A 23,749-nucleotide genomic window follows, 5' to 3' on the forward strand; every position below is an offset into this window, starting at 1 on the left:
TATGACATTGATCTATTAAGTTGCATGTACCCTTAAGAGTATAAGAATTTTTCCGCATTCTTACATGTAAAACCCATTAGTCGTATCAGAGAATTAGGTCGTCTAACAATTGAATGTGCATTATTTAAACTTCAACATTGAGGAAAACAAAATCATCATTATGTCGCAGCCACGACGTGGGAATCTTTCTGCCACGTCGTGGCGATCTTCGGATCCGCATTTTTTCTTAATAATCAGATATTCTAAATCTTGAATTTGTGAATTATCCTCATGGTTTAATTACATTTAATTATTTGATTAATTAAAGTATTGTTATTGATTAATTTAAATGTCTAATTTAATTAACATTAAACCTTGTTGAATTTCATCGATTTTAGTCCCTTTGTATTTACCATATTTACTTTCAAATAGATTTTTATTAAGTAATTCCCTTTTATTTCCCTAGGTAAAAATGTTGGCATTCAATTCATTTACTTATTTGTCATTGATAATATATTAGGTTACAGATAAAGATAAAGATGAAATTTAAACTTGGATGTATATAATATTTTAAACACAACATAACCATTTGGATAATCATAACAACATAACTTTTGTATTGATCAATTGCATTTATATTTTTTTGATCGAAACGTGTTAAAAAGCTCATGTGAAACGTGTTAAAAAGCTCATGTGAAACATGCATGGTGTTTTTAGATAGAATACAATAGTCATGTTAGCCCTGATGGTATAGTCATAAGCACATTAGTGTGGTTGTTCATTTGGCAAGTTTGTCGTGATTAAAATTTATGAACGAGTGTGACTGTTAGATTTATGAGATGTTAAAGGATGGAAGCAAATACTAGATTCCAATACATAGTTTTATTAATAGAGATCGTAAACAAAAATAAAAGTGATCAAGTCTTGTCTCTTCCTAAAGATAGGTAATCTGTAACATCCCAAAAATACAAGCCAAAAATTTTCGTTTGAAAACTTTACTAAATCATCATATCAAATATTAAAAGATAAATCCATGGATCATGTGTCTCAAAATGTCATAATAAGTTTATCAAATCAACTGATGTCAAAACATATCAAAATATCTGAATAAAACTCCCAGGATAAACTGAAGCTGTGGTGTGTGCCATGCCATCATCCCGAGCTCTTCCCCTTACTAGCGGAAGTACCTGAAACCAAAAACTGAAACTGTAAGCACAAAGCTTAGTGAGCTCCCCCAATCTACCACATACCATACAATAACACATAAAGCAACTACTGGGCCTTGCCCACTACATCGGACCGAAATCCGGAAACTGCATCGGACCGAAGTCCGGAACTAACCAGGGCCTTGCCCTCTGCATCGGACCGAAGTCCGGAACTAACCAGGGCCTTGCCCTCTGCATCGGACCGAAGTCCGGAAACTGCATCAGACCGAAGTCCGGAACTAACCAGGGCCTTGCCCTCTACATCGGATCGAAGTCCGGAAACTGACTGAACATAGCATAGCATAATCATAACTACTAGCATAAACACATATACTGCATACTGCATCGGACCGAAGTCCGGAACACATAACACAAAGGCATGCTTGAATCACAAAGACATCAAGCACACTGAACTACTGCATCAGACCAAAGTCTGGAACTACTGCTAACTAAACGGGTCGGCATTGTGGCCGTAGACCCGTTCCTACTGGAAGGAAAACTCACCTCGTAACGCTGGCTGCTGAGGTGCTAAATCTGAGATTGTCTGACTGATGCTCCGGAACTCCCCGGCTACAATTCCCACAAACACTAAATCAAATACTGATAACTAATCTCAGGGTAAAATGACTATTTTACCCCTGCTCAAAGTCAACTTCCTGGTCAAAGTCAACTTCCTGGTTGACTCTACTCGCCGAGTCCTACTATGAACTCGCCGAGTTCCTGGACTCACACTTCTCTAACTCGCGACTCGACTCGCCGAGTCGGGACGTGGACTCGCCGAGTCCCTCCACTTCCAGATCCTTGTTCTAACTCACTAAGTCCTCTTCCACTCGCTGATTCAACTCACAACTCTAAAATCGGAGAAATCGGGAGGGTTTGCGCTCCGACTCGCCGAGTCCAAGAACAACTCGTCGAGTCCTATGCATGTCCTCACTAAACAGTTGATTCTAATCGATTTCAGTGCATCCAATTCATAGATATGAGCTTCTAGGGCCAATATAACACGTAAAGTTGCCAACTTTACGTACATGCATAGAGGTACGAAGCTAAAACACCAAAATAAGCTAGAAATGGGAACCTAGGGTTTGGAACAAGGCCTTGCTTTGCATAAAGGCAGCTACTTTGAGCTCCTGGAGCTTAATGATGACCAGATCTATAGTCTCCATCCTAAGGAGAGCTCAAATCTCGAGTTTGGACCTTGAAATGTCCCAAAAGTGGCTAAACAAGCATAAATGAAGATCTACTAGGAAAATGAACAAGGTAGAGACTTTATTACCATATGAAGTAGCAAATGGAAGCTAGCTTCTGGATCTCCTTCTTCTCCTTTGCACCTTCACTCTTTCCTTCACTTCTACCCTTCCAAGAATACACCAAAACACCCAAAATCAAGAAGGAATCACTCAAGCTCACCAATGGAGGCTATGGTTTCGAGGGGGAACGCTATAAGGGTGCTGGAGGCTGGGATGGGCGCTATAAGGACGTTTAAATAGGGTACCAACCCTAAGGATTAGGGTTTCCTCCAGACTGGCCTACTCGTCGAGTCCAGGCGTGGACTCGCCGAGTAGATCACTTAAAACCCGCGTCCAACCTGGCATCTACTCGATGAGTTAGGGTTACTACTCGCCGAGTAGATTTTTATAAAAGACATTTAATAAATTAAATACGTACCAGGAACCGGGCGTTACAATTCTCCCCCACTTATCTTAGACTTCGTCCTCGAAGTCTGCTGTCTCTGGAAACAACTCTGGGTAGTGCTCCCTCATCTCTTCCTCGGGCTCCCACGTCCACTCCGAACACTTGCGGTGCTGCCACTGTACCTTAACTAACTCTACTGACTTGTTCCTCAGCTTTTTCACCTTGCGATCTAGAATCGCCACTGGTCTCTCGATATAGTTCAGTCTATCGTCAACCTGAATGTCCTCCAGGGGTACCACTGCTGAATCATCCACTAAGCACTTCCACAACTGAGAAACATGGAACATGCTGTGGATCTGGCTGAGCTCTGCTGGAAGATCTAACCGATAAGCAACCCGACCCACCCGGGCCAAAACCCTAAATGGACCAATGAATCTGGGGCCCAGCTTGCCCCTCTTCCGAAATCTAATAACACCCTTCCAGGGTGACACTTTCAAGAGGACCATATCGCCCACCTGAAACTCCAAATCTGAACGCCTCCTATCGGCGTAACTCTTCTGCCGACTCTGCGCAGTCTGCAGTCTGCTACGGACCTGCTGGATCAACTCTGTGGTCTTGAGTACCACCTCTGTACTCCCCATGACTCGCTGACCGACCTCACCCCAACAGATTGGGGTCCTGCACTTCCTCCCGTAGAGCATCTCGAAGGGAGGGCTGTCAATACTGGCGTGGTAACTGTTGTTATACGAAAATTCCACTAACGAAAGATACGTATCCCAACTGCCACCGAAATCTAGCACACATGCCCGAAACATGTCCTCGAGAGTCTGAATCGTCCTCTCGCTCTGCCCGTCCGTCTGGGGGTGGAAGGCGGTGCTAAAATGAAGACGAGTCCCCATCTCGTCATGAAACCGCTTCCAAAACCTGGAAGTAAAACGGACGTCTCGGTCTGATACTACAGATACATGCACCCCATGCCGTGCCACTACCTCGCGCACATAAATATCGGCTAGCTTCTCAGCCGATATGCTCTCCTGAATCGGTATGAAATGCGCGCTCTTGGTCAGCTGATCCACTATGAACCAAATCGAGTCAACTCCACGTGCGGTCCTGGGAAGCTTGGTGATGAAATCCATAGCGATATCCTCCCATTTCCACACAGGAATGCCTAACGGCTGCATCTTGTCGTGGGGTCTCTGGTGTTCTGCCTTGACCTTCCTGTAGGTCAGGCATCTCTCTACGTACCAAGCTACGTCCCGCTTCATGCAGGGCCACCAATAGTCGGGTCGAAGATCTCTGTACATCTTCGTCGCCCCTGGATGGATGGAGAACCGAGACTTGTGGGCCTCATCCATCAGTACCTGCCGTACTCCTCCCCAGTACGGTACCCAAACTCTCCCGTGAAGGGTCAACAACCCTCGACTGTCATAGTCAAAGGAAGCTACTCGGCCCACAATCCTCTCACACTTCTGCCTCTCTTCCTTCAGCCCCTCAACCTGTGCCTCTCTGATCTGCTCCAACAATGGAGTAATCACTGTCATCCTCAGACATATATCCCTGATCGGGGCTGCTACCGCCTTGCGGCTCAGGGCGTCGGCCACTACGTTGGCCTTGCCCGGATGATAAAGGATCTCACAGTCGTAATCCTTTACCACGTCCAACCATCGACGTTGCCTCATGTTCAGATTCGGCTGATCCATGAGGTACCTCAAACTCTTGTGATCCGTGTAATTGATACAGCGGACCCCATAGAGGTAATGTCTCCAAATCTTGAGAGCAAACACTATTGCCCCCAACTCCAAGTCATGCGTCGGATAGTTAGCCTCGTGAGGCTTCAACTGTTTAGAGGCGTAAGCCATCACATGGCCTCGCTGCATCAAAACCGCTCCCATACCTGTGATCGAAGCATCACAGTAGACTACAAAATCCTCTACTCCCTCTGGCAGGGTAAGAATCGGTGCCTCACACAATCTCTGTCTGAGGGTCTCAAAAGCTGCCTGCTGCTCAGGCCCCCAGCGAAACACCACCGACTTCTTGGTCAGTCGGGTGAGCGGAACTGCTATCTTGGAGAAATCCTGAATGAATCTCCTGTAGTACCCTGCCAGTCCTAGGAAGCTCCAAATCTCAGTTGGAGACCTCGGGACCTCCCACTGCATCACGGCCTCTATCTTGTCCGGATCTACTAGTATACCCTTCTGGTTGACAAGGTGTCCTAGGAACTGCACCTCTCGCAACCAGAACTCGCACTTGGAGAACTTTGCAAAAAGTCTCTCCCTCCTCAGCGTCTCCAGCACCTCTCTCAGGTGCTCCTCATGTTGCTCCTGAGTCTTGGAATAAACCAAGATGTCATCGATGAACACTATCACAGACCGATCCAACACCGGTCTGCATACGCGTTTCATGAGATCCATGAACGCGGCTGGAGCGTTGGTGAGCCCGAACGGCATCACCACAAACTCATAATGACCATAGCGGGTCCGAAAAGCGGTCTTTTGCACATCCTCATCCCTGACCCGCATCTGGTGATATCCTGACCGTAGATCAATCTTGGAGAACCAAGACGCTCCCTGAAGCTGGTCAAACAAATCGTCTATCCTCGGGAGTGGGTAACGGTTCTTCACCGTTACCTTTTTCAACTCCCGGTAATATATGCACATACGGTGCGACCCATCCTTCTTCCTCACGAAAAGGATCGGGGCTCCCCATGGTGAACTGCTCGGCCTGATGAAACCCTTGTCTAGCAGCTCCTGCAACTGCGTAGACAACTCCTGCATCTCTGGGGGAGCCAGTCGATATGGTGCCTTGGCTATCGGAGCCACACCCGGAACCAGGTCAATCCGAAACTCGACCTGTCTTTCCGGAGGTATCCCAGGTAAGTCCTCCGGGAATACGTCCGGATACTCTCGTACTACTGGTACATCATCAACTGTCTCCTTACCCTTCTCCCTGGCATCTATAACATAGGCGACGTACCCTGCACAACCCTGCTGAACATAGCGCCTCGCTCTCGCTGCTGAACACAGAACCGGTCCGCGCTGTGGCCTCTCGCCCTGAATCACTAACTCTCCCCCACTGGGAGTGCGAACCCTCATTAACTGCAGCTCACAATCAATCACTACCCCATTGGGGCTCAGCCAATCCATACCCACTATAACCTTGTTCCCTCGCAGAGGAATAGGAACCAAGTCTATTGAAAACTGCTCATCGAATAACTGAAGCGAACACCCCTTATGCACTCTCGCGACCCTGACGGTCCCGTCGTCCGCTATTTCCACCTCGAGTGGACAATCCAGCTCCCCTGGAGCTCTGCTAAATCTCTTGCTAAGCGCAAGCGAAACAAATGATCGGGTAGCCCCCGAATCAAACAATACTGTAGCTGAAATGTCGTTCACTAGGAACGACCCTATATATACAAACATACACTCATAAGAAACAATCAATATCAATAAAGAGGTAAGAGGAAAATACATACCCGTCACCACATCAGGAGTCGCTCGCGCCTCCTCTGCTGTCATCTGAAAAGCTCTACTCTTCGCCACTGGCGTCTCACTCCGGCCCTGACGCCCGTCTGTAATCCTCAATGTTGCAGGGGCAGGTGCTGACACCTTCCCTGCTGCTGCCAAACTCGGACACTGGGACTTTTTATGTCCCCTCTGATTGCAATGGAAGCAAATCAGATCAGATGTTGCGGTAACGGTGGGAGTAGCTGTACAATCTCTGCTCATATGCCCGATCCGGCCGCACTTGTAGCAACCGGGACTCCCTGCCTTGCACGCCCCATCATGCAATCTCCCACACTTGCCACACCGACTGTGGCTCTGCTGTCCTCTAGATCTGTAATCTGATACCTTGGGCTTTTTGCCCGAACTCTCTGTGCCAGATACCGTCTCCGGCTTCCTCTTCTTCTCCATCTCTAAATCAATCTCTCTCTCACGAGCCCCAGCAATCATGTCATCCAGCGTTTTACAGCTGGACCGGCTCACAAACTGGCGGATATCACTCCGCAACATCTCATGATAACGGGCCTTCTTCATTTCCTCATCAGCTGCATACTGAGGAACGAGAAGAGCCTCTCCCTGAACTTGGCGGTAATCTTCGCCACTGTCTCTGTAGTCTGGGTGAGATCCTGAAACTCCCTGGCTAACTGCTGCACCTCAATAACCGGTGCAAACTCGGCTCTGAACCTGGTAGTAAAATCAGCCCAAGTCATCGCATCAAGCGTTACGTCATCCCCGATGACATGCCCGATCTCCTCCCACCAATCTCGTGCCCTGTCCTTCAGAAGACAGGATGCTAGTTTGACCTTGTCCCCCTCGGGACATCTGCTGGTGCGGAACGCATTGGCGACATCCGCCAACCACCTGGTACTCGCAATGGGATCCCGCGTCACATGGTAATCTGGAGCTCCACAAGCCCGGAACTCCCTGAAGGTGAGTGTGCGCGACCCCATCATAGCCGCCACCTCAACACGGAAAGTGCTCAACCTCTCGTCCATCAGCTCTAAAATACCCTCCTTGATCGAACCAAAGATCACAGGAGTCTGCTCAAGTATGATGCGAATAATCTCTGAAGAGAGAAATTCCTGGTCTGCTCATCTAGATGCTCGACCCCCGAGCCTGATCCTGATCCCTCGCCGGCTCCTGAACTGCCGACTGCTGGCCTAGGGCGTAAAACCACCATTCTGAAAACATAACATGACAACCGTCAGAAACACTGATATATCTCGAGGGATCGCTATTTCTACAAGTTTCCTGGTCTCACCTCGGCCTTCCCTGATTCAAGTACGGATCCTCTGCTTTCAGTAGTACAGGCCCATACTACCTTCCACATCTATCCGTACTTTCCTCAAGTACTGCCTCGACTCCACCAAGTCACTTCTACTGCTACTGATCTCTGCTACTCTCATCCTAGGCTTACCCTAGGGAAATCTCTGACTCTTCCCAATCCAGTCCTCAGCTGCTGAAGGCCTCCTTGTAATGCCAATTAGCCATCACCTGAATACCATCACATGTGACAAGGCTCAGATAATCCTTCGAGTAAAAGACTCGTCCCTACAACGGTTAGACTCAGACAAGAGCTGCGCAATAGGGCCAAATCCAGCACTCTGAGATTATTCAACCCTGATCACATGTGACGTGACGTATTCACCCAATGGCTAACTCCCATCACTCCGAGCCCTACAAAGCACGAAGCAAGCAACATTCGGACACAGGAAACTACTCAAGCAATTATATCTTCATAACAAGAACTGTACTAGCATACAATGCTAAGCTCATACTATCAGGCATAACCTAAACAGGCTATCCTACTGATGTCTACTCAATACTAGTATGCAATTTTCAATAAGCTGAAACACATATAGCAGGCACATAAGGCATCCTCCTAGATCCTCAGTCCTATTCTAGCATGCTGCTCTACTGAAACTGATAATCATAATATAAACTTGTATGGGTAATTTGGGAGTACTTACTCGAGCTCGGCTGATTGCATGCACCACACCCTTTTCTCCTTTTCAAAAACTCTTTTCTTTTTAAGTTTTCTTTTTCAAAAATCCTTTCGAAAATATTTTTCTTTTGAAAATCTTTTTACCATTTCCTTAGTTTGAGTCCAGTCACACCCGAAAGTGTGGCTGAATCCCTCAAACCAAGGCTCTGATACCAACTTGTAACATCCCAAAAATACAAGCCAAAATTTTTCGTTTGAAAACTTTACTACATCATCATATAAAATATTAAAAGATAAATCCATGGATCATGTGTCTCAAAATGTCATAATAAGTTTATCAAATCAACTGATGTCAAAACATATCAAAATATCTGAATAAAACTCCCAGGATAAACTGAAGCTGTGGTGTGTGCCATGCCATCATCCCGAGCTCTTCCCCTTACTAGCGGAAGTACCTGAAACAAAAAACTGAAACTGTAAGCACAAAGCTTAGTGAGCTCCCCCAATCTACCACATACCATACAATAACACATAAAGCAACTACTGGGCCTTGCCCACTGCATCGGACCGAAATTCGGAAACTGCATCGGACCGAAGTCCGGAACTAACCAGGGCCTTGCCCTCTGCATCGGACCGAAGTCTGGAAACTGCATCGGACCGAAGTCCGGAACTAACCAGGGCCTTGCCCTCTGCATCGGACCGAAGTCCGGAAACTGCATCGGACCGAAGTCCGGAACTAACTAGGGCCTTGCCCTCTGCATCGGACCGAAGTCCGGAAACTGACTGAACATAGCATAGCATAATCATAACTACTAGCATAAACACATATACTGCATACTGCATCGGACCGAAGTCCGGAACACAAAACACAAAGGCATGCTTGAATCACAAAGACATCAAGCACACTGAACTACTGCATCAAACCAAAGTCTGGAACTACTGCTAACTAAACGGGTCGGCATTGTGGCCGTAGACCCGTTCCTACTGGAAGGAAAACTCACCTCGTAACGCTGGCTGCTGAGGTGCTAAATCTGAGATTGTCTGACTGCTGCTCCGGAACTCCCCGGCTACAATTCCCACAAACACTAAATCAAATACTGATAACTAATCTCAGGGTAAAATGACTATTTTACCCCTGGTCAAAGTCAACTTCCTGGTCAAAGTCAACTTCCTGGTCATAGTCAACTTCCTGGTTGACTCTACTCGCCGAGTCCTACTATGAACTCGCCGAGTTCCTGGACTCACACTTCTCTAACTCGCGACTCGACTCGCCGAGTCGGGACGTGGACTCGCCGAGTCCCTCCACTTCCAGATCCTTGTTCTAACTCACTGAGTCCTCTTCCACTCGCTGATTCAACTCACAACTCTAAAATCGGAGAAATCGGGAGGGTTTGCGCTCCGACTCGCCGAGTCCAAGAACAACTCGTCGAGTCTTATGCATGTCCTCACTAAACAGTTGATTCTAATCGATTTCAGTGCATCCAATTCATAGATCTGAGCTTCTAGGGCCAATATAACACATAAAGTTGCCAACTTTACGTACATGCATAGAGGTATGAAGCTAAAACACCAAAATAAGCTAGAAATGGGAACCTAGGGTTTGGAACAAGGCCTTGCTTTGCATAAAGGCAGCTACTTTGAGCTCTTGGAGCTTAATGATGACCAGATCTATAGTCTCCATCCTAAGGAGAGCTCAAATCTCGAGTTTGGACCTTGAAATGTCCCAAAAGTGGCTAAACAAGCATAAATGAAGATCTACTAGGAAAATGAACAAGGTAGAGACTTTATTACCATATGAAGTAGCAAATGGAAGCTAGCTTCTGGATCTCCTTCTTCTCCTTTGCACCTTCACTCTTTCCTTCACTTCTACCCTTCCAAGAATACACCAAAACACCCAAAATCAAGAAGGAATCACTCAAGCTCATCAATGGAGGCTAGGGTTTCGAGGGGGAACGCTCTAAGGGTGCTGGAGGCTGGGATAGGGGCTATAAGGACGTTTAAATAGGGTACCAACCCTAAGGATTAGGGTTTCCTCCAGACTGGCCTACTCGTCGAGTCCAGGCGTGGACTCACCGAGTAGATCACTTAAAACCCGCGTCCAACCTGGCATCTACTCGACGAGTTAGGGCTACTACTCGCCGAGTAGCTTTTTATAAAAGACATTTAATAAATTAAATACGTACCAGGAACTGGGCGTTACATAATCTATCCAAGGATATTTGGTTTAATAGGCAAGTTATCAGTACGAGAAATTTATGCAACCTAGATATCATATTACTAAGATACATGAACTTTTAGATATGTAATGATTCAAAATGTGTCGTTTGATTTCAAAGATCAAAGTGAGTTTTAAGTACCCTAAGTTTCTCGATTGTTTAAATATACATTATTAATGAAATGTCGTATATAGCATCTCATTGATCAGAGAATGCTTTAGCTTATTGTCTTCTGGCATGATGGTTTCTCACAACACCTTGTTCCTTTAATGACCATCAATTTTAGGTGAAAGTATTACATAGCAAGCATAAGGAAAAGTCTTTGTTCGATAAATATGATCACATATATAACAAACATCGTTTATGGAGAAATAATAATGTAGAATCAGTAGCTCATACTTGCATGTATTGTTATTGAACAATAACACCATTACATATGTTCGTTCATGTGACATCATCTATTTTCTATAACCGAAAAAAAAAACTCTTCTTTACTCTTTAAAAATTTGTAACATCTTTATTTGCAGAAAATCCCATTATATTACAATATTTTGAGTACAAATAATTGTCTCAAAATAATAAAAACTCTAAGGATGTCATAATCAATACACAACATATGTTACAGCGTAAAGACCTAACGGTTCTGAATACTATGGTAGGTCTTTACTTCAATCACTCCGCATCCTATTCAAACCTTCAACAGTCTTAACACCGCTATTTGTAATGGGCCGGGTTGGGAAACCTGTTGTGATACATAGGGTTTTCAATTCCAAAATGTTTTAATGATAATTAATCTTATATCTTAAACCTACAAAACCAATTATTATCATTAACACAAATACATCATATCTTTAAGATAATCTACCACATACTATCGATCCTCACATACTTATCATATACAACAACCTTATGAGATCTATCCAGATGGACCATTGTGAAAAACAAATTGATTATACTGCGTCGTGGATTCCCTGGCAGCCAACGAGGGTCAATAAAGACAACGCCTTAAGGGACTGGAGTACTCGAATGAACATACGATCCAGTCTCCTCGGATCTGTTGGATTAAGGTGTCAAAAGTCCTAACTAAATTGGGATAATGTTGATGAATAAAAGTAAAGTCCTTTTTGGGTTTCCCTCATAACCAGGAAATGATTTGGATTAATCAAAGGCAAGAGAGATAAAAATGTTTTGTTAATATATTATGTGATTAATATATTAATTAGAATTTGTTAATTTATGAATAATAAATTAATTAGAAATAGGTAATAATTGATTAATTATTAATCAGGATTAATCTGGATTTAATTCAGGATTAATTGGAATTAATTGAAGGTGCATGGGGTGAATTGTAATTGTTCAGTAGTTGAACAAAAGAGACAATTCTATAATCGTCCATGGCATGGACGGTTTTGGAGCCTTTCTGAGGGTTTCCATAATTCTCCTAATGGTAAATAAGAAAAGGATTGGGATTAGATTAAATCTATTATTTAATCTTTCAAGTCTTGTTTTGTCCCTAAATTACTTTGGACTATAAATAGGACCCTTGGGCATCTAATTTTTGTGACTCTTATATACCTTATCCCGAAGAACGAAATTCTCCTCCTCTCTCTCCTCTCTCCTTCAATACTAGTGTTTCTTGCATTTTGGGTGTGAACCATTAGAGGCTTGTACACTATTGGAGCTAGGTTTTCTAAGGAGACAAGAAGTCTTTGATTAAATTAACTGGGATCTACAAAAGGCATGTAACCCTCCATTTACTGTGAATTTCGATTTCATGTAGGGTTTATAAGTTTATTTGTTCAATTGTGTGTTGCTTAAATAGTGTTATGACATAGATATATTAGGTTGCATGTACCCTTAAGAGTATAAGAATTTTTCTGCATTATTACATGTAAAATCCATTAGTGGTATCAGAGAATTAGGTTGTCTAACAATTGAATGTGCATTATTTGAACTTCAACAAATTGAGGAAAACAAAATCGTTATTATGTCGCACCCACAACGTGGTCATCTTTCTGCCACGTCGTGGCGATCTTCGGATCCGCGTTTTTTCTTTCTGTCACGACATGACTTTCCTCTGCCACGTTGTGAGGAGCATCTGATCAGCGAAATCTTTTTTTTCAATAATTCAAATTGTTTAGGATAATTACCTTAGTTAATATTATTTTAATTGTATAAAATATGAATATTTATCTTGATAATCAGATATCCTCAAGCTTGAATTTGTGAATTATCCTCATGATTTAATTACATTTAATTATTTGATTAATTAAAAGATTGTTATTGATTAATTTAAATGTCTAATTTAATTAAAATTAAACCTTGTGATTTTAAAAATGTTTAAAATACACCCTTATACTTATATATTTAAAGTTTAATACTATATGTATAACATGAGTCAGTCGAATCAATAGTAGGCCTCATTCACGAAGCCATACTCTAAGGGGGTACAAGGAAACGTCCTATAAAATGACAGTCATTGGGTGTCCACTCTCACCTACCGTTCCCTTGTATGGTGGATGGTCGTTATTTGAACGGGTTCGATAGGACATAACCTCATTAAAAGTATTATGATATAAAGTACGAGGACATTCTTTGAAATATCACTCTAAGTACTTTAGGAAAATGTAAAGTTGTATGCTAATCCATGAAAACACACATCAATCTTTATGAGTCTTTAGTGGAGCATGCGTGATTAACCAACACACTAATTTGGGACTATAAAGTTGTTATGATGGCACAACTCGAAAATTATCATTAATTAATGGAGTGTGTGTGGTTTACCGCCATATTAACTTTGAGATGATAAAAGACTCGAGGTTGTCAAGCGGGTTTGCATGGTTATTCACATCTTATTTGTGATCATCAGCATCCCAATCACAAATCGAAGAGCATAATCTGAGATTAACACACCATTGATTGTTCAATGATCTCAATAGATTTAGGAGTTTCATTTTGATTGAAACTGGTAAAGTGCTTTACCTCCCTAAAATAGATTTGTGATGTGATTATAACATCCCTCTTCATGTTACGAATCGTATTTATGGATCTGAGCCTTGATTTAAAACTAGGTTAATAATTAAGGATAAAATCGACTAAATTAAACTTTCTCTTTTAGGTTAGATGGAATCCTCTCCCACATCCTCACTCACTTTCTAACTATATCTTCTCTTGTTCTCTTTTGAGAATGACTCATTTGTTATGGGATCTTCCTCGATTTTGATATTGGAAAAGATGCCCATAATGAACATATCTCTCAAATCAATAATGCATCTATTTTAATTAAGTTGTTAATCCCACAAACATGTATATTTTCAAATATGGTTCTCTTGCATCATTATGTTTATGTCCTCGATGTTCCAAAATGACCTTCTGTGAACATGGGAACATATGAAATGAATTTGCAATTAAGTGAAATGTTTCACCAAATGGCAAAGCAAGAGTGATTTGAAAATCATCAAAAGTTCCTAATTACATTCGATTGAAGAAAAGAGTTTTGTATGTAATTAATGAGAGCTACATAGACAAATTCGAGAGTCTTAATGTTACTCTTGACAAGAGTCTTGCTATAGATATTGTGATTGGATCTTTCATTAGATATTATGATAATTTCAACTTGATTTATCATATTAATAGTATGGAGAAAACATTGATGAGATTCTTAAAAATAAGAAAAGTAGAAATGAATTAGATTTCTTATCCATTTCCACGTGTATTTTTTGAATGTTTGTGGAATGAATAGGAAACGTTCGAATCCTAAATGGAAATGAATGGTTTTGACCGGAACTTCCCATTATGTGTAACGCCCGCAAATTCGGGCTAGTCAATTTAGAGATAATAAGCGTCAAAAATGAATTTTTGATAGAAGATTATTTATTAAAAATAATCTTAACAAAAGTGCTAGTGTATGTGATAACGATTTCGTACATATAAAGAATGCTAAAATTCGACTTCGTATGAAGAAGTTATGCTTCTTCGAAGTTTCGTGATTAAACCGACACGACTTTGTATATCGTAAAAAGTGAATTTTTGATAAATTACTTTTTAGCCTTATTGATGTAAAAAAATGAATGTCATAGTGTTTGTTAAACCGAGAGTGTGCATATAGAGCACGTCCAAATCTGACTTCGGTAGAGGAAGTTATGATTTTTCGAAGTTTTAGCGCAGTAGTGCGGGCACAAAAATCCAATTTTATATCGGTCAATTTTGATCCAAAATGATCTAAATGAGAATTGAATATCTCATTGATACCAATACAACGATAAAAGACAGTCGAAAACGGAGTCTGTATGTAGAAGTTATGAATTTTACACGGTCATTAACAGTGTAATCTTCTCAGATTGTAAAATTTATAATTGTTCAAGAGTTAGCCGATGGGGTCAATAGGAAAGTTGTAGTACTCGGAAATATCTACGTGTGGATATAAAGAACGTCAAAAATGGAGCTCGTATGCGAAAGTTATGAGTTTTTGAAGATCTGCAGTTTTACCTGCGTCCGGTGCCACGTGTCCGCACCAGAGGTGAAACCTTGGTGCCTACGCAAGCTCACGGTGTGAGAGGCATGTCTCATGACATGCGAGGCCCCTAGGCAGCCTACAAATAGAGCCAAATTTCACTCATTTCTTCACACCTTTCCATTATATTCTCCCCCTACCCCACGACCTCAATGCCTTTCTGTAGCACTTCCTAAGTGTTAGTTGTAACGCCCGTGTTTATGGGCTAAGCATTAATGATGATATAATAGTCTAGGTCAACCATTGGAACTCGTTTTGAAGTAATAAGAATGAATTATGTGCTTTAAACTTAATTATTATGATTAAGAATAAAAATAAGCGTCGAAAATTAATATTAGATAAAGCCGATATCTATGAAGGAAGTTGTAGTGGTCGTGACAAGGATTCCGGATATATAAATAATGCTGAAATTCGAGTTATAACGAAGAAGTTATGACCTGTCGAAGTTTCGCGACAGAACCGGTACGACACTGCATGACGTAAATAGTGAATTTACGATAGAACAATTTTTAGCCTTAGGGATCTAAACGAAAGTCGTAGAGTTCGTTAAACCGAGAGCGTGCATAAAAAGAACGCTTAAATCTGACTTCGTATGAGAAAGTTATGATTTTTCTAAGTTTCGACTTAGCAGTATGCAGCCCAAAACTCGAAATTTAGATCGAGTGATTTTTAGCTGAAACAATCTAAACGAGAATTGAAGATCTCGTCGATATTAGTGCAACGGTAAAAAGACAGATGAAAACGGACGTCGGATAAATAAGTTATGAATTTTTAACGGACTTTTCCTGTCCCGACCCGTTAAAAATATAATATTAAAAATGAAGTCAAAATTAGCCGACGGAGTCTAAACGAAAGTTGTAGAGCATAATTTCACCTATGCGTGGATATAAAGAACGTCAAAAACGGAGTTCGTATGCGAAATATATGAATTTCTGAAGTTCGGAACACAAACTTCGAGGTCTGACTGAACTCACAACGTGAACATAGAAATTCACGACGTGAACTCAGTGAACGACACGTTTCGAGCCTAGAAGACACACGGCAAGCCTAGGAGGTGACCAGGATCAAAGTCACGACGTGAACACTCACGGTTCACGATGTGAATGTCGAATTTTCACCCTATAAATAGAAATCGAGGGTATGAATGGTTGCTAATTCACACTCTCTTTCACTCTCTATACCCTCTCTAGCCATCTTAAAACACCCCGAAGCCTCGGGAACGCCCCTAGCACCCGAAGAAAGCCCGAAGTTCCCGAGAAAAAAAGTTTTTCGAGCCGAAACTCTGCCCACGTGAAGCCCAGTTTTTCAGAAAACATCCCGATTTCATCGAAGAATATTGTTTTAAGGGACGAAGTGTTGTCCAATCGTCGTCTTATCAAGTGAGTGTATAGTCACTTTCATCTTACACATATATATTAAGTATTTTATATAAAATACGTGCTATGTGTATATATGTTGTTTGTTTATTTGAGATGGGTAGATGAAAGATTGTTTTATACAGATTTTAAACTGTATATGTATTTTTATATCTACAAATATGTTGGGTAAAACATGAGTAGATGAAAGATTGTTTTATACAGATTCTAAACAGTATATGTATTTTATATCTATGAATATGTTGGTAGAACGTGGGTAGATAAAGAATGAGGGATGAAAGATGATATTGATGTTATTGGCAGTTGCGCCTAATAAATAACATTGGCAGCTGCGCCTAATAAACAACATTGGCAGCTGTGCCAATTAGAGAATAAATGATGTTGTTGGCAGCTACGCCTAATAAATAACCAATTAAAGAATAAATGATGTTGTTGGCAGTTGCGCCTAATAAACAACATTGGCAGTTGCGCCTAATAAACAACATTGGCTGCTGTGCCAATTAGAGAATAAATGATGTTGTTGGCAGCTGCGCCTAATAAATAGCCAATTAGAGAATAAATGATGTTGTTGGCAGTTGCGCCTAATAAATAACATTGGCAGCTGCGCCATAGGCAAAGGTTGACTTCGTGCTTATTTCTTAGGTTAATCCTTAGGAATGAATGCACGAGGAATAGCTGATTTTTTAGGGTGGGTCCTTAAGAGTAAAGAAGATAATGGGGGTGGGAAATTGGGCTGATTGTTTGATGTTTAAACATAATAAAAAAATTATTGTGGTTGATGAAATTAATAAATTTATTATTTGTGGGTTGAAAACCCTATATGCTCACCAGGCTCCCAAGCCTGACCCACTCAACTTTTTATATTACAGGTAGTGGACCTAGAGCATAGTTTGGATGATGAAGAGGGATTGTTGGATCATAGGCCAGTAGTTGTAAATAACTGTTGTAAGGCTTATGATGTACATTTTATGCGTTTGGTATGTATCGGAACATGACATCCCGAGGTTTTGATATATAATGAAGATACATATTTCTTTAAGAAATGTTTTGATAAATTTTTTTATCATGTTTTGTTTTGGGGACAAATTCCGCAACATGTTTTAAAAGATTACTCTGATTTTATTTCAAAAGCATAAACTAAATCGGTCTTTTCTGGCTGAGAAATTTGGGGATGTCACATTAGTAGTGAAACTCCGGAGCGCCAGAAAGCCCTGAGAAATAGAGCTTTCGGTTTAGAAGTTCTGCCCGCGCGAAGTCTGGTTTCTCGCTAAATGTAACGCCTGGTTCCTAGTACGCATTTAAATTATAATTTATTCATTTTTGTAGAGCAACTCGACGAGTTGGGAGCCCCAAACTCGTCGAGTAGAGATCAGAAGACACGCGGGTTTTAAATAACCTACTCGACGAGTTAAGGCTCTCAACTCGATGAGTAGGCTGGCAGGGGTGAAACCCTAATTTCGGGTTTTTGCACCCTATTTAAGCATCCTAATCCCCACATGTTGGCCTCATTTCCAGCCTCCAAGTCCCAAACCCTAGATCCAGAAACCCTAATGAATTTGTAAGCTTGTGATCCATTTTTGAGTGAAGTTTGTGTGTGTTGAAGCTTGTGAAGGAAGGAGAAGCTTGGGGATTGAAGAAGAAGCTAGTAGATCCAGAGACTCCATTTCATTCTCATCATTTTCTGGTAAGCAAGTCTCAAACTTGCTTAGTAACTTCTTAGATCTCCTTATTATCATTTTATTGAGTTTTTGTTCCAAGAAGCATGATCCTTGGTAAATGAACATCCTAAGTTAGTATACCATTAGATCTGGAATCATGGAGGGCTTTCATGGCATGAAGGTGAAAACTTTATGGCCATTGAAGCCTCATGCAAGCTATAGAATGTTATTTTGGCCTTTTAAGCTCCAAAAGGCAATGCATGGAGAGAATGGTGGAAGCTTTACGTGTGCATGTAGTGTCTAGGGTCCATATCTCAGCTTGTACGCTTTAGCTTGGAGTATTGATGGCTTGTGAACCAAGGTCTAGGTCCTAAAGGGTTAGGGTTTGAGCTTAATCCATTAAGTAAGGGTATTAACGGGTAAAGTTGGAAACTTTACCCTTAAAAGGACATTTTTAGTGTGTAGGCGAAGTATGAAGCTCAGATCTAAAGTTTAGGGGCTTAATCTATTAAGATGGCTTAACAAACTGAAGAACTCATCGAGTCCATAGAGGAACTCGACGAGTTGGGACGAAGTGTCTCGATTCAGTTAAAGGCAAAACTCGATGAGTTCAAGGATGACTCGACGAGTTGACTAAATAAGTCCCGATTCTGTAGATATGAGGAACTCGATGAGTTGTGAAAGAACTCGACGAGTTGGATCGCGATTTCAGGGTTTATGATTCATGGAACTCGACGAGTTGATGGACCAACTCGGCGAGTTGAGTGAACCCAGGATGTTGACTTTGACCTTGACTTTGACTTTGACCAAGGTTGACCCGTGAAGGGGTTTTGAGTATGGAATGTTATCTAAGAGGTTGTTCTGTATAGGGTGTGAGTAGAGCCGGTTGCATAGCAGGGACTTTCAGCTATTCACGACATTGAGGTGAGTTTCCTCCTAGGAACGGGTCCAAGGCACCAATTCCAGCCCGTTTATGTATGTTTGCATGTGCCGGACCATGGTCCGATGTCGGGCAGTGCCCGATGTAGGTTTATGTGTTTATATGCTTCCGGACTTCGGTCCGATGTCGGGGAAAGCTCGAGGAATGTTTGTATGCTTGATGTCTTCGTGATTCTTGCATGTTCTTGTTTATATGTATCAGACTTCGGCTCGATGCGGGGGAAAGCCCGAGGAATGTTTATATGATATGTTATATGTTTCCGGATTTCGGTCCGATGCGGGGCGGGGCCCGAGGAATGTTTATAAGTTTATGTTATGTGCTTATTATGTGTATTGTTGATATGTTGATATGTATACCGAGCTTTGCTCGATGCCAGGTGGGGCCCGATGTAGCGGGCAAGGCCCAGTGTTATGTTATGTTATTATGTGTAAGGTATGTGGTAGTTTGGGGAGACTCACTAAGCTTCGTGCTTACAATTTTCAGTTTTGGTTTCAGGTACTTCCGGTAGCAAGGGGAAGAGCTCAGGATGATTGCAGTGCACACACCATTTGTTTAGCCTAGGATGTTTATACTCTGATATATTTTTGACATATGTTACGATATTTTGAGATACACGACTTATGGTTTTTATATGATGATTGGACGACTATGGTTTTCTTAATGATTTAAAATGAAATTTTTGGTCTGTATTTTTGGGATGTTACACTAAACCACCTGTAAGTTGAGTTATGCTTACCGTGCCTTAAGTATAACTTATGTTAAATTCATTATCGTTATTATGAACATATAAACAAGATTTATCAGTGATTCCAAGTCGTTATACTGATTGATCTACTTACGGGAGAGGTGTCTAGAATGGTCATGTTGGCTTGGTTATTGGATTTCAGAAAAGCTATACGCCTAAATGATCATGCCTCCCAACTGTCCTGCCTGGCTGATCCTTACTTGATAGATCTTGAAGTAGACTTTGAGTTAATGATGAATCTAGACTAATAATTAGTTGCAATAAATATTAGACGAAGACTTAGTGATAATGATACTAGGTTATGTCAAAGGAAAAGACAGTTGCTAGAAGCGAAGCGCTGTCCGAATTTTGAGTCGTCACTTTTAACAAGTGAGTGCATAGTTACCTTCAGCTTACACATAGATATCAAATATTTAATTAGCCTAAATGCTATATGTCCTTATTATCTGAGTTCATGGTATCTGTGTTAAATGAGATAACAATTTTTCCTAAAATATTATATATATATATATATATATAATTTACCATACTCATAATATATGGGGTAGGATGGGTATAAAGCGATAAGATAAATGAGATGATAGTTACAGACTATAAGAGAATAGATAATGGTGAGAAACCATACCAAGAGATAGAATAATGGTGAGAAACCATACCAGAGATAGAATAATGGTGAGAAACCATACCAAATGTAGAATAACGGTGAGAAACCATACCAAAGATAGAATAGTGGTAAGAGACTATGCCATAGATAGGGCAAGTGACCAGGCCCAACAGATGCCGATCATCTAGGAGAGTATAGATGACAACCACAAACTATTCTAGACAGTCCAGTGGAATGATAGTAAGCTCGCAACCTGTAGGTGTTTTTGAACTAAGTATTCATAAAATGTACTCTAAAAACCTATTGACATGTATTGTGGGTGGACTCCCTAAAATAATATTCTCAATAAAGAAGATAAACCTCAGGCAGCTATGGACTTAGTGCCTAATAGATAACAAGGGCAGCTATGGACTTAGTGCATATTAGATAAACCTTGGCAGCGATGGACTTCGTGCCTATTCCTTAGGACAAATCCTTATGAATAAATGTAGAAGAATACCTACTGACAAGTATCATGGAGGAATCCCTGAACTAGCACTGTCATCATAGATGATCCTTATGGTAGATCCTTCAGAATAAAGAAGATAATGGGGATGAGAAATTGGGTTAATTGTTTGATGATTAAACATATTGATTATATTATTATGGGTTGAAAACCCTATGTACTCACCAGGTTTCCCAACCTGACCCACTCAATTTATTGTATCACATGTAGCGATATTAACGATACATTTTGCTGGGAGACTCAAGGAGCATTAGTCCACTAGTTTAATTACTGTAAGACTTACAATATTTCGTTATGCTTATATGATTAAGCATAATTCTGACACTTTGAAAAGTTTCAAAGAGTATCAGAACAAAGTAAGGAATCAAGATTGGGCATGAAGATAAAGGTTCTTCAATCTGAAAATGAAGGAGAAAGCCTTAGTATCGAGTTCTATGATCATCTTAGAGATTGTGGAAGGGTTTCTACAACTGACTCATCCAAGGACATCATAATGTAATATTTTTACTAAAAGGAGAATCGAACTCTATGTAGTTCGCTCTATGATGAGTCAAGCTTCACTACCATTCACGAATTTTTGGGAATATACACTTGAATTAGTAGAGCATATTTTGAACCTTGTATCCAACTAAGTAGGTTTTGATGACACCTCATGAAATGGGGAGTTGGAAAATCCCTCACATTTAGATCAGGTGTTGTGAGGTCTTTCATTAGACGAGAAACCAATGACCAACTTGAATCGAGATCTATGAAGTGTTACATTGTCGGGTATTCACTGAAGACTTTTGCTATTTGTGCTTATAGCTCAAAAGTAATGTTCCTTGAGAGAATGAACATATAAATATCAAGAAGTTAGTGGGAGTCATATTGAACTTGAAGAAATTCGATATATGACCGACAATGAACCTATAGTTGGCACTAGCTCTCAACATGAGGTTGATAAACCAGTTGAGTCAAATGACATTACCTTACCTCTTTGCAAAATATAGTAGATTTATAGCACCTCCCAAGTTTTATGAGTTTCATTTAACCGTGGAAGAAGATTCGTTGATTAGAGATAAAATATTAATCAATTTGGATAAGTCTAATAGCTACTAGGAAGCAATGGTGGGCCCTATGGCTGCATTAGAATATTCTAAGGATAGCGAAATTCTATCCATGAAGGATAACTAATTTTGAAACTGGTTGATCCAAAGCCTAGTCTTATGACAGTGGGTTGCGATTAGATCTTCAATGTAAAGACTAACATGGATAGGAATATACATACATTCAAAGCTAGTATGGTAGAAATGGGTTTCGCTCAGAACTTAAGAAATTGACTATGAGGAAACATTCTCACCAGTAGTTGAGAAAGGTGTATTTGGCTATTTGTTACCATTGTTGCATTTTTTTGATATAAGATATGGTAAAAAGGATGTTTAAACAACTTTCCTCAATAGGAAACCTCCAAAGGATATGTAACGTCCCAAAATTAAGGCCAAAAAATTCAATTTTTAATCATAATAAAAACCATCATTCGAAACATATCCATAAACCATAATAAAATCAAGTTGGATAAAAATATCCAAATACATCAGAGTAAGGTAAAATGCAGAACATCATGGTGTGTGCGATGCGATCACCCCAAGCTCTTCCCACTGGATCCAGAAATACCCGAAACACAAACTGAAAACCGTAAGCACAAATCTAAGTGAGTTCCCCAAAATACCATATATCATACATAACAAACACATAATAGGCCCCGCCCAACATCGGGCCCCACTTGGAACAAATCTGTCTGTAAATAATGGGCCCTGCCCGGTATACATACAAACACATAAACACGTGCAAGAATCACAAAGATAAATATCATACAAGATAGTCATAGGTCCTGCCCGATAAACATATCAGAAAACATACATGCAGAGTCACGCAGACAACTATCATCCTAATCATAATAAACCATGGGCCGGCATTGGTGCCTTCGACCCGACAAACACAGTGAGGAAACTCATATCGGACTGTTGATCCAGAAAAATCCATACGCTACCTCCATAAAATAATATCCAATTAATAATTGGTCCATAATTCAAAACTGGAATCCTAGTCTGAAGTCCAACCCTCAGGGTAAAAGTCCATTTTACCCTTTCCTAACTTGGCCCAAAATCTGTAACATCCCGACGAGTTGGAGGCCCGAACTCGTCGTGTAGAAACTAATAAAGCCGCATGGATTATGGAACCTACTCGACGAGTTAGAGGACCCCAACTTGACGAGTTGAGGTTATGCATGAAAACCCTAATTTTTAGGGTTTGCACCCTATTTAAAGGACCTTAAGTCCCCTCACCAGCCTCCCTTACCACGTTATCGTCCAGAGAGAAACCCTAGTTGTGCTTTATTACTTTCTTGAGTGTGTGTGAGCTTTGGAGAGTTAATCTTGTGTTCTTTTGGAGGAAACTAGTGTTGGGTTTTGAGCATTCTAACACTCTTATGGTGTACATGCAACCCTATAAACCTTGGATCTATGTTTTCTCTATTATACATGCAAATATTAACTATTCCAAGGTTTCATTCTAACTAGCATATTATGAAGCACCTATACTACAAAGTTCTAGTTAGATGACATACCTTTTGATGTAGCTTGATGTCTTCAAGCTTTAAGAGCTTAGCCCCAATAGTGTGGAAGCCTCAAATGGAATCACAAATCAACAAAAGACCTTGGAAGAACTTGAGAGAATATGTATGCACACTAAAATCGGCCCACTCTTATTTTCACACACTTGTGCCAATTTTGTGAGCCAAGGACCCCTTTATATACTATGGAGGATTAGGGTTACATCCATGTAAACCCTAATACCCATGACCTTTCATTTACATAGGATCCATGGGTTAAAAGCTCCATGGACCATCCATGAAAGCTTAGCCCAACCTAAATGAACTTGGCCCATTCC

The sequence above is a fragment of the Lactuca virosa genome, chromosome 1, assembly GCF_052849685.1.
Source record: "Lactuca virosa cultivar CGN04683 chromosome 1, Lactuca_virosa_CGN04683_v6, whole genome shotgun sequence".
In the NCBI taxonomy this organism is placed as follows: Eukaryota; Viridiplantae; Streptophyta; class Magnoliopsida; order Asterales; family Asteraceae; genus Lactuca; species Lactuca virosa.